At 46.1% G+C, this 11,963-nt stretch overlaps 1 long non-coding RNA gene across 1 annotated transcript; it reads left to right on the top strand.

The window, feature by feature from the left end:
* Positions 1–1,749: 1,749 nt before the first annotated feature.
* Positions 1,750–2,521, top strand: LOC125945174 (uncharacterized). The gene is made up of 2 exons (XR_007466672.1): positions 1,750–1,781; positions 2,166–2,521. It is a non-coding gene; the product is annotated as an uncharacterized LOC125945174 (long non-coding RNA).
* Positions 2,522–11,963: the final 9,442 nt, after the last annotated feature.

Genomic DNA, 11,963 nt, shown 5'->3' with positions numbered 1-11,963 from the left:
TAGCAAACTGTCTGCGACATTTTCGCACTTTTCACTATTGCGTTTGTAGTTGTAATCAATATTAATGACTTTTCGCGTCATCAAAGGCTATGGCAACGGTGACTTTTTAATTTACAAGAAGAAATGTACGCAAGACGGCGCCTTGAAGTTTCCTCTCGCGGTGCGAGTAAGCAGCGAAGTGCACAAGAGAGCCGCTATTCTGGACATTCCGCCATTTTCTTCGAAGCGTGACGTACGCGCGACGCTTACAAAATGGCGCCGATAGCCCCGATTTGCTTTCGTAACGTGACGCAAATTTGACGTTTCGCCTAAGAAACTGTAATGTAGGCATTGAACATAGCGTGGTTGATAAAGCAAAACAGTTTTCCTCCCCAGCAAAAATAAAGCAGCTAGCTCAAAGCGTACGATTATTCCATCAAAATCGTTTCTCGCTTCCGTCGTCTGCATGCGCGCAGACTGTCGTCTGCTTCATTAGCTAGGATGCGTGTCCTCGGAAAACGGAATGAGTCATCGTATATTGGCGCCCACGCGCTTGCTTTCTACCTTGAGACAACATACGCGACCTGCCAGTGATAATCAGCGCACGTTCTAGGCTGCGTTATCGCTATCTCGTGATCCGCAAGTGACTCAGCCCGACTCGCCTGGCTGAGAAGCGGCCGACTATCATCGATAGCGTTGCGCGCGCCATAGGTATCCGCTTGAGCGACGCAAACGCCGGCACTGCCATCTCTTGTGCACTTCGCTGCCTACTCGCACCGCGAGAGGAAACTTCAAGGCGCCGTCTTGCGTACGTTTATTTTTGTAAATTAAAAAGTCACCGTTGCCATAGCCTTTGATGACGCGAAAAGTCAGTAATATTGATTACAATACAAACGCAATAGTGAAAAGTGCAAAAAGTCGCAGACAGTTTGCTACTTTCAACCAATATTATTTCAAATAAACGTGTTTTTAATAAAAATTATGGTGCAAAACACAAATGCCAACACCACCCGAGAGCGATGCAAATGCTATGAACACGCGTTGTGAACAAAAGATTTTTATGGCCCGAAATGACAGGGAAAATGCGGCGATACGCATGCCTCTCCACTGCCATTGCATATGGCCGCTCATTACCATAATTCGCGCGGCTCGTCGCACCACAAATTATGGCGGAAAATCTCTGCAATGGCGGCCCAGCGCAACGTCACGCAACGTCAAATTGACGTTTACGAAACGGCCCTTCCTGTGACGCTCCTCACGGGATATTCCTTCAGCCAATGAACAAGCTGACATGCCGGCTATCTTGGAACGCCACCACATATTCGCGAAATTGCAGATGCATTGCACAAGCTTCTGCACGCTACCGTCCACTTTCTTTTTGAAGTGCTAAAGTCGCAATATAGGTGCCAAGGACCTCAAAAAAGTATTAGTCGATAAAACTTGCAGCTCCACGTCACGCTTCGTCATTCTGACGAAAACACAAAATTGCATTTTGCAAAACTTCCGTTTCCCGGCACAAATTTCGAAACACGTGACCTCTGGACAGCCAATGAGACAGCCAAGATGGCGGATAATGGCGGCCGTGCAGCCGCCATGCGTGTCCAGAATAGAGCCCGAGATGGCAGTGCCGGCGTTTGCGTCGCTCAAGCGGATACCTGTGGCGCGCGCAACGCTATCGATGATATTCGGCCGCTTCTCAGCCAGACGAGTCGGGCTGAGTCACTTTCGGATCACGAGATAGCGATAACGCGGCCTAGAGCGTGCGCTGATCATCACTGGCAGGTCGCGTATGTTGTCTCAAGGTAGAAAGCAAGCGCGTGGGCGCCAATATACGATGACTCATTACGTTTCCCGAGGACACGCATCCTAGCTAATGAAGCAGACGACAGCCTGCGCGCATGCAGACGACGGAAGCGAGAAACGATTTCGATCGAATAATCGTACGCTTTGAGCTAGCTGCTTTATTTTTACTGGGGAGGAAAACTGTTTTGCTTTATCAACCACGCTATGTTCAATGCCTACATTAGTTTCTTAGGCGAAACGTCAAATTTGCGTCACGTTACGAAAGCAAATCGGGGCTATCGGCGCCATTTTGTAAGCGTCGCGCGTACGTCACGCTTCGAAGAAAATGGCGGAATGTCCAGAATAGCGGCTCATCACTGGCAGGTCGCGTATATTGTCTCAAGGTAGAAAGCAAGCGCGTGGGCGCCAATATACGATGACTCATTCAATTTCCCGAGGACACGCACCCTAGCTAATGAAGCAGACGACAGTCTGCGCGCATGCAGACGACGGAAGCGAGAAACGATTTTGATGGAATAATCGTACCCTTTGAGCTAGCTGCTTTATTTTTGCTGGGGAGGAAAACTGTTTTGCTTTATCAACCACGCTATGTTCAATGCCTACATTACAGTTTCTTAGGCGAAACGTCAAATTTGCGTCACGTTACGAAAGCAAATCGGGGCTATCGGCGCCATTTTGTAAGCGTCGCGCGTACGTCACGCTTCGAAGAAAATGGCGGAATGTCCAGAATAGCGGCTCATCACTGGCAGGTCGCGTATATTGTCTCAAGGTAGAAAGCAAGCGCGTGGGCGCCAATATACGATGACTCATTCAATTTCCCGAGGACACGCACCCTAGCTAATGAAGCAGACGACAGTCTGCGCGCATGCAGACGACGGAAGCGAGAAACGATTTTGATGGAATAATCGTACCCTTTGAGCTAGCTGCTTTATTTTTGCTGGGGAGGAAAACTGTTTTGCTTTATCAACCACGCTATGTTCAATGCCTACATTACAGTTTCTTAGGCGAAACGTCAAATTTGCGTCATGTTACGAAAGCAAATCGGGGCTATCGGCGCCATTTTGTAAGCGTCGCGCGTACGTCACGCTTCGAAGAAAATGGCGGAATGTCCAGAATAGCGGCTCAGTTTAACGTTATACTATTGTAGTGCGTTTTCACTGTTCCGTCAATTTTGGCCTTGTTATTCGTCGTCTGAGCCTTATCATAAAAATCCAACTCGTCAATGCCGAACAGAACCATACGCGGTGATGTAGCGGCCGTGGCTTTACTTCAGATTTATTGCTCCACGTGGGAACACATTGCATCCGGTGTTCTTGGTGCGGGGCACGCAGCCTAATGCGAGTTGAACGCAACCTATAAAGAACATACTACGTATACAGATGTGCACATCGAAGGGACCTTTATAGCTGTCAAGGGCATCGCAAGTAAGGTTAAACGTCTAACCGTACATGGTTGAAAGGTCTGGCCTTGTCAACGACGTTTTCCTTTTCCGCGATGATGGGCCGTGGTGGCTTTATAGCTGAGCACGAGGTCAACGTTTCTATTCCCGGCCACGGCGGTAGCATTCTAATTCGGGCGGAATATAAGAACTCGCGTGTGTCGCGCTTTCAGTGCACGCTAAATAACTCTAGCCCCACAAAACCCAACATCTCATCTGAATTTTTTTTTCTATAGGCGCTAAATTTGACGTCTAGAAACTGTTTAAGCGTTGAGAATCCAATGTAGAGTCCATACTAGCGTTATTGATAGGCTGAAGGGAGTTTTCGGTTGTGGATAGTTCAGCAAATCAATAATTAAATAATTAATTCGCACACTAATATAAATTTTAAGCGCTTATCATTACACTATTTCCTTCGTACTAATGTATTCTCCATGACCAAGCATAAATGGAAAACTATTGTTTTAATTTTCTTTGATGGACATTTGCTTTCAAGAAGGGTGGGGGGGGGGGGGGGGGGGGCGTGGAGCCTTGCGGCATTGGTTGCGTCACTCACGCATTCGCTCTTCTTGGTGCAGGACATGCTCAGATGTGCGAGCAGTAAACCAGCGCTTGGTCGATACCCGTACGGATTATATAAATTTTCATCGATGGATGGCGACGAATCGTTCTGCATACCGCCGTGGGGTACTGATGACGGAACGGAAACCGACGAGGCGGTGTGCTTGGGCGCTTTATATTGTGGGCCAAAACCACGATCGGATAATGCGGCACGCCGTAGTGGAGGACTCCGGCAGAATTTAGACCACCTGGGGTTCTTTAACGTGCACCTAAATATAAGTACATGCTTGTGTTCGCATTTAGCCCCCATCGAAATGCGTCCCCCGTGGCAGGGATTTGATCCCGCAGCCCAGCACCATAGCCACTAAGCAACCACGGCGGCCGGGTGCTTGACCGCTACCTACGGACGCTGCCCGGCATCGATAGGCAAACCACAAGATCAAGAACCAGACCACTTCAGGCTACAAAAGCCGGGAAGTGTCATTTCGCCCTTAATTTGGGGCGTGGAACCGGCGCGGCAATAGCTGAGTTAATCACGCATTCGCTCTTCTTGATGCAGGTTCAAATGAGCTATAAATGAGCTACAAAGCAATAAATGAGCTGCAAAGGAAACCCGTAGGCATTTCCTACGTATCCTGCCATCGAATGGATGGCATTTTTTTCCCCTTTCTATCATGGTAAGCTTGACATTGATCCCACTGCATACATAAAAAAAGTTACGCGACGACCCACCGGGGGCGTATAATTCTAAGAAACTTTTTGTATGACCAACGCCTACAAGGGGTTTTTTCCCGTGAGCTGTACGTGAGCGAAATGGTGTCGCTGGTGATGGGGTGGGTGGTTTCATTTTTATCGCAGCTAAAAAATGTATAATCTTTTTTTTTTTTTTGCACTGTCTTGATTGTCTTTTGCACTGTCTTTTTGTTATGAAGTTAGCGCGTCTTTCAACGTATATCATATAAAGTGCAATTTTACTTGTGTATTGAATTTCACAATTCTGTTCTCACTTGTGGGTTTGGAGCAGTTCCTTAATGTTCACTATTCAGTGTGTAAAATTACAGGCTGATATATTATTTAATCACAGAGACATTGTCCCTCCTGCCCACTCCTACTTATGGCTTTATTCTAAAGTCAGCAGAAATGTTGTAAATGAAAGAAAAGTAAGGTTAGTTGTTATTTCTGTTGCGACCATTTTGCCCTTGCTATGCCGGTTCCACCCCATGTGTCCTCCTTCTAAGCGTTAGATAACACTGACAAAAATGTGTGCTCTTGGCGATGGCGTTTCGTGTTGTTTCGTGGGTTCGCATTTTTATTTATGAATTTATTTTTTGCTCTTGCGTATATGGGGTGACATGAAACGAAATCCAGGTCCCGATGATGTCTTGTTACGGCTGCTTTTGAATTGACACAAGGAAATAAAGAACTGCTATTGAGCTGAACAAAGCCAAGAGCAAGAATGCGATGTCGAACCAAAAAAGACTATCGTCTTTAAAAATAGGATGAAAATGTTGTAATCAGTAGTGGGTAAGCTTGAAGAGCTCACCAGGGCTGCCGCGGAGTGTAAAAAAAAAAAATGTTGTGATGCGCCTCAAACAACGCTCAGTTCTCTTTCGTGTAAAGTTGATGATTTGGAAAACCGCAGTAGGTGGTGTGATGTATTTTTCTATGGCACAGTAGACCATGTTAAACATAACTTTTTTTCCAGTCAGCCGAGCAGAAAGTGACACAGCTCTGCCAGTCGGTCTTAAAATCTGCTGATGTTAAAATTCAGAAAGCACTCCGACTTCTTTGTTTCTTCTTTTTATTATTTCATTTATTGTTATCACGTATTTATTCCCATGCCCGATTTTTTTTCTTGTTCGCTTGATATGCCTGTTATTTGGGCCTTGACAAAACCGCAGAACGCGAAATTGTCAGTTTTCTTCCTTTTACCACCCTCCCACGTAAGTTAGATAAAAGTAATATGCGAGCTAAGTTCGGCGATAGAAATTGCGAGGTCTGACTACGTGGTTGTTGGGGGGTTAATTTGATCTCCCAGAAATTTATTCATCACCATCATCAGCTAATTTTACGTCCATTGCAAAACGAAGGCTTCTCCCTGCGATCTCCAATTACCCCTGTCTTGCGCTAGCTGATTCCAGCTTGCGCCTGCAAGTTTCCTAACCTCATCACTCCACCTAGTTTTTGCCGTCCTCGACGACGCTTACCTTCTCTTGGCACCCATTCTGTAACTCTAATGGTCCACCGGTTATCTACCCTATGCATTACATGGCCTGCCCAGCTCCATTTCATTCTCTTAATGCCAATTAGAAAATCCGCTATCCCCGTTTGCTCTCTGACCCACACCACTCTCTTCCTGTCTCTTAACGTTACGTCTTACATTTTTCGTTCCATCGCTCTTGGTGCGGTCCATAACTTGTTCTCGAGCTCCTTTGTTAACCTCCAAGTTTCTGCTCCATATGTTAGCACAGATAGAATGCAATGATTGTACACTTCTTTTTTTTTCAGCTCCCGGTCAGGATTTGGCAATGCCTGTCGTATGCACTCCAACCTATTTTTAATCTTCTGTAAATTTCCTTCGCATGATCAGGGTCCCCTGTGAGTAAATGACCTAGATAAACGAAGTCCTGTACAGACTCTAGAGGCTGACTGGCGACCCTGAATTCTTGTTCTCTTTACAGGCTGTTGAACATTATGTTTGTCTTCTGCATATTAACCTTCAACCCCACTTTTACACTTTTTCGGTTAGGGTCCTCAATGATTTGTTGTGATTCGTCCCCATTGTTGCTGAATAGGACAATGTCATCTGCAAACCGAAGGTTGCTGAGATATTCGCCGTTGAACCTCACTCCTAAGCCTTCCCAGTCTAAGAGTTTGAACACTTCTACTGAGCATGCAGTGAATAGCATTGGAGAGATTGTGTCTACTTGCCTGACCCCTTTCTTGATAGGTATAACTTTCTACTTTTCTTGTGGACAACGGAGGTTGCTGTGCAATCCTTGTAGATATTTTCCAAGATATTCACGCATGCCTCCTATACTCCTTGATTACGCAATGCCTCTATGACTGCTGGTATCTCTACTGAATCAAATTCCTTTTCATAATCTATGAAAGCCATATAGAGAGGTTTATTGTACTCCGCAGATTGATAGAATACTTGATGGATGGCATGGATGTGATCCACCGTAGAATACCACTTCCTGAAGCCAGCCTGTTCTGTTGGTTGACTGAAGTGTTGCCCTGATTCGATTGGGAATTATCTTGGTGAATATTTTATACAATACTGAAAGCAAGCTAATGGGTCTATAATTCTTCAATTCTTTAACGTCTCCCTTCTTATGTATTAGTATAATGTTGGCATTCTTCCAGTTCTCTGGTACACTTGAAGTCGTGAGGCATTACGTATAAAGGGCGGCAAGCTTTTCAAGCATGATGTCTGCCAGGTTCAATTTCCAGTGGCGACCTGTCCAGATCCAGAGATTGTTAGCACCCTCTGCAGGGTCGCAGATCTGACCGCCGTCTTGGTCCGGTGCTCCGCAGCCGCTGGGGACTGAGGACCATCGGTGAACTGCAGTAGTCATTGTGCCAGAAATTGATTAGATGAGCCCAAATCCTCTTTCTACATTGAATGGTATCTGGGTAGCACAGAAAAACACGGACACCAGAAGAAACGAAGATGAAGACAAGCGCTAATTACTATCAACAACGAAATTTATTTCCGATCGGTTGTACTTATACACCAAAAAAGCCACGTGCGCAGCAATATCGCCCTGGAAGATACGTACATGCATAATGGAATGAAAACAATCTAAAACCGGTACATCAAGAAAACATAAATAAATTGCTGAATGATACATTGCAAATGCGGTCAGCTTTTATGGCATGCGCAAATAATCTCTCTCGCGGACAATGATAGTGACGGTTTGCTGATACATTGGTCAGCGGCCGAGATGATTTGCTCAGTTTCTATTATTAATCTTACGCACTCGCGCTTATCCCTCTCTATAATAGCGGTGTCATCTAGAAGAGGGCGACATGCACAGGTTTTGCAATTCAAAGCAAGAAAACCATAACCCGATAGACTTTGTACCTTATTTCTGTGCTCTCTTAAGATGCATCTTCTGGTTTGGCCTACGTAGCATCTACCGCGTGACAGCGGAATACGATAGACCACCCCTGCAGCTCATCCGATGCACTTTGTGATTATTATCGCACACCGGCCTTTTCTCCTGAATGGGGTAGTGGCTTTACACAAGGTAGCTAGCTTATTTGAAGCTGAAGAAACAACCCGCAAGAACCCAAGACTGGCTTAGGTGCAGCGCCTGCGCACTTGCGGCCCGCATATTGCTTGGGTCCCCAAGCTGCTCGGGTCCCCTACTCTAAAACTCTCTATTATTTACTGACGTCTCTGAAGCAACGTGTTCTAATCTTGTACTACCAGGTATCAGCGATCATGTTTCGGTTGCTTGTGAAATGTCTAAAAGTTGCTGATATAGTGCCCACCACCGCATTTATAACTACCAATAAAGAGATAGCGGAAGCCTTAAGCAGTAGGTGGAAAGCTGGGCTATTTTCGGTATCTAGAAAACAATGTCGCCATGTTTCTGGTGGCCATCGGAAAATTAAGTGCACTTTGCAAATTTGCCTCTATATTCTAAACCTACAAATAATTAAAGCAATATCGCGGAATTAGGTGTTAGAAAATATGTTTCCTTGTATTTTCCCTTTCTGGCCATTTTTTTTTTTTGGGGGGGGGGGGGATTTGCATTTGTTGCGCCAACGGGCGGCGCTATTGCAGCTATCCCTTCAGCTGCCGTTCTGTTCGTCTGCTCCTGGCACTGTCTGCACACGTGCCGTCTGCTGTGCGCTGCATGATTTTGTTTCTGTATCGGTCAATGGTTCAGCAAATCATGGAAAACAGAAGTAAAGGCCACAAGGCGTTATGCACGGCTCTATGCTGGGTCAACACGAGGAGGGGCAGCAGGATAACTTTCTCATGCTTCTAAGGAAAATGAAAGGTAAGCACGCTTTTTATGCAGTTGTTACGTTACGTAGCGAACAGCCGCTAACATTATCGAAGCTACAATAAGGCGAAAGGAAGGGTCTTCCGTACGTGGTACATTTGTCTGTGGTGCGTAATGGCATTGAAGCTACCTAACGATAGCAGCTCTTGAGTTTGAATGCGTGTTGCGCCGACGAGGTTGTTACATTAGAGGACACTGTGCTTGCCTGTTCTTGGTTAGACATTGCAAGTCGCCTAGAGCTTCGCGAGTTGCGGAAACCAACTGAAGTAGCACTGCGCTGGCGCAGAAAACCCTGCAAGCGCTCCTTTTTTTTTTTTTTCCGCGCTGTCTGCTACGGCGCCCGACGCATTTTCCGTTGGCAAGCGAAATTCTTTGTGCGTCACCGAAAAACCGCCTGCTTGTCTGTTCTTCTTTATGCGATGTGCGATGTTCGCGGTTGTTCGTCGAAAACTAAACAGCCGAGCAGGTTTTGCTGAGAACGAGTGAATTTACCTTCGCGGCAAGTCGTGCTGACACGCAATGCGTACAAAGGTGCTTACGTTGGCGCTTAGCGAACCATGCGCTCAGGTGTTCCCATAAAGTATTGCTCCCTCTGTGCAACACAAATTCCTTTAGAGTAGAAAATCTTGAGACAATTGTTCAGTGGCTTACAACTTTTGGAAGCTATTGTTCCTGTAATAGGCATTCGGCAGAACGAGGCAGACAGGTAGTAAAGAAAACGTTGAAACAACTAATCCTGCAATGCCTTATTTACAAGTTAATAAGAAATTCGTGGATCACTATAAAGTGAGCGGTCGTGTTCGCACTGCTAATGCTTCGCTCGCTCGATACTTCCTTTCCGTACCTTAATCCTACTTCTGCGTAAGGTAGCTAACCGGACGTGCGTCTGGTCGACCTTCCCTGCCTTTCTCATATTTTTTCTTTCTTGTCTTTCTGCTCCTCCTCCTCTTCGGGACTGATTTCTCTTCGCCGAAATAATGCAGGGTGTCGAGCCCAGGCGACAAGCATTCGGGCTTGGTATATATATACATGACAGTCCGCGGTCCTTGGTATACTGAAAAAATTGCAGGGAAGGATGCCGTTTTCTTTTTCCTTATTCGCTGAGACAAAGGTACAACGGTTGATCAGTGCGTGTTGGGCATTCATAACGAGTCCTTTCTGACAGCTATGGACACCTCGAAGCTATGGAGCAATGATGCGCTGCTAGAGCATGACGTCTCTCCGCAACTGATATTGATGCTTCTGAGAAGGGAAGCATTCGAGGCACTAATTGCACCATATATTCGCCCATCTATCGGCGAGCATGTGTTCGAGCCACGGCACCACATCTTACGTTGATTCTTAGTCTGCTTCGTCGATGCTGCTGTTGGCGGAGAGTCTCGATCGCCGTTAGCTAGCTGCGCCTACGACGTTGGGCAACACTCGCAAGAGCTGATACTTTCACACTTTCCAAATGGTGTAGTGTGGTGGGTCGTCGGCTTCTTACAGTGCAAACGACGAGGAAAAGAAGCAAAGTGAGCGCTTATACAGTCGGCTTATTTTCTTTGACAGTGAATCGTTTGCGCTTTAGAAGAAGACTATATGTGCGAGCACCTTATTTCATCCTTGCACTCGCCACATTCAACAGTCTGTAGATGGCGGTACATAGCTGTCTCAAGAGCTGCAAATGTAGCCAGTCTATTAGAAGCAAATTTTGTGCAATACACCATTGAGGCTCAGCTGTTTCTGAAAACCCACAATTTCGGACAGTTCTAATCGATGTCATGCCGCGGAAAAAAAAAAAAATGCATCAGAGCTTGTTTCTGCTCGCCCGAGGTTGCGCTTTTAGTCATATGCAGCCGGAAATACATTGCATGCGTACAGCAGGGGGCACAAAGCATCGCTCAACATACATATATCTAGAAAAAAAAAGAGCAAAAAAAATACTGAAAAAAAAAAAAAAAAAAAAAAACGGAGAGAACGAAGCTGGTTTACTAACGTTTCGGCCGTGAGCTCGATCTTCCGCAGCGGAAAGTCAAATCTACGGGCGAAACGTTGGTTAAGTTGTTTTTCGCTCGTGCGTCTGGGTCACCCCTTTTTAAACGTATATTTAACGGTAGTTGTAAGCAGTACATCGGGGCGTGTGGCGTGCGCGTGCTCATGCGGTGCGCAGGCATGGGTGCCTTTGCCTCTCCAAGCATTAAAAAAAAAATGCAAGATGCGTTATCAACGCCTCCCGAGAAATCAGCGCTGTTGTCAGCTGAACTATAGGACAGAAATACATGCCAGCAGGAGTGACTAATGCTCATTAAATTGAAATTAATTTGTTGGAAAACAGCATCTAGAAAGGTCGCGTGGGACGATTGCACTGCGTTAGTGCAAGTAATAAGCATCTTAATAGTTGCAGCAAAGTTTGCACGTACAGCTAATGTACACTCCACCTGTACTTTATCAGCATTAATAGCCTGCACGTGACACGGCGTTGGAAGCCAACAGCACGGCGTGCACAGCTGATACATAACGGCGTGAAGTGTTCGAAAATTTATTTTCAGTACGAGCATCGGGAGTGCATATGTAGTTTCTTGCCCGGCTCGGAAACATGAGCATAAGCACACCTTGTGCCATAGTTAGCCGTGCTGTGGATGCTTAGACGGCGGCAACGGGCAAAAACTCAATGGCGTAGCACCTACGTGCTTCAACGTCGTCGTCGTATCTTTGCCTATACTGGCTGGCCACGTTTATTTAACTCCATCTGTTTTCTACAGATGCTATGGTAGACTGCGCTCCATTCCAGTGTGCGCGGACTGACCGTGGTAACTCAGTTGATGTGGCACTGGGCTGTTGAGCACGCGGTCATGGTGTCGAATCCGACCGCGGTGGGCGCATTCCGATGGAGGGCGAAATGCAAAAAAAAAAAAAAAAAAAAAGCTTCAGTGAACGTCACCGAGCACCAAAGCGTCAAAATTATTCTCATCCCCCCCCCACACACACACACACACACACACTACGGCGCCCTCACAGCTCACTGTGCAGTTTCGGAACTTCAAATCTCATATTTAATGTTTAATTCACTGCGCGAACGCTATACATGGCCTTTTGAAACATGAGTACAGGCCGCCAGCACCAATATTTGCTCACCGGTAGCGGATGCTCCGATACAAAGTCAATTATATAGAAGC

The sequence above is a fragment of the Dermacentor silvarum genome, chromosome 4 (genome assembly GCF_013339745.2).
Source record: "Dermacentor silvarum isolate Dsil-2018 chromosome 4, BIME_Dsil_1.4, whole genome shotgun sequence".
NCBI lineage: Eukaryota > Metazoa > Arthropoda > Arachnida > Ixodida > Ixodidae > Dermacentor > Dermacentor silvarum.
The sequence above is the reverse complement of the archived record's forward strand: the minus strand, read 5'-3'. Positions and strand labels throughout refer to the sequence as shown.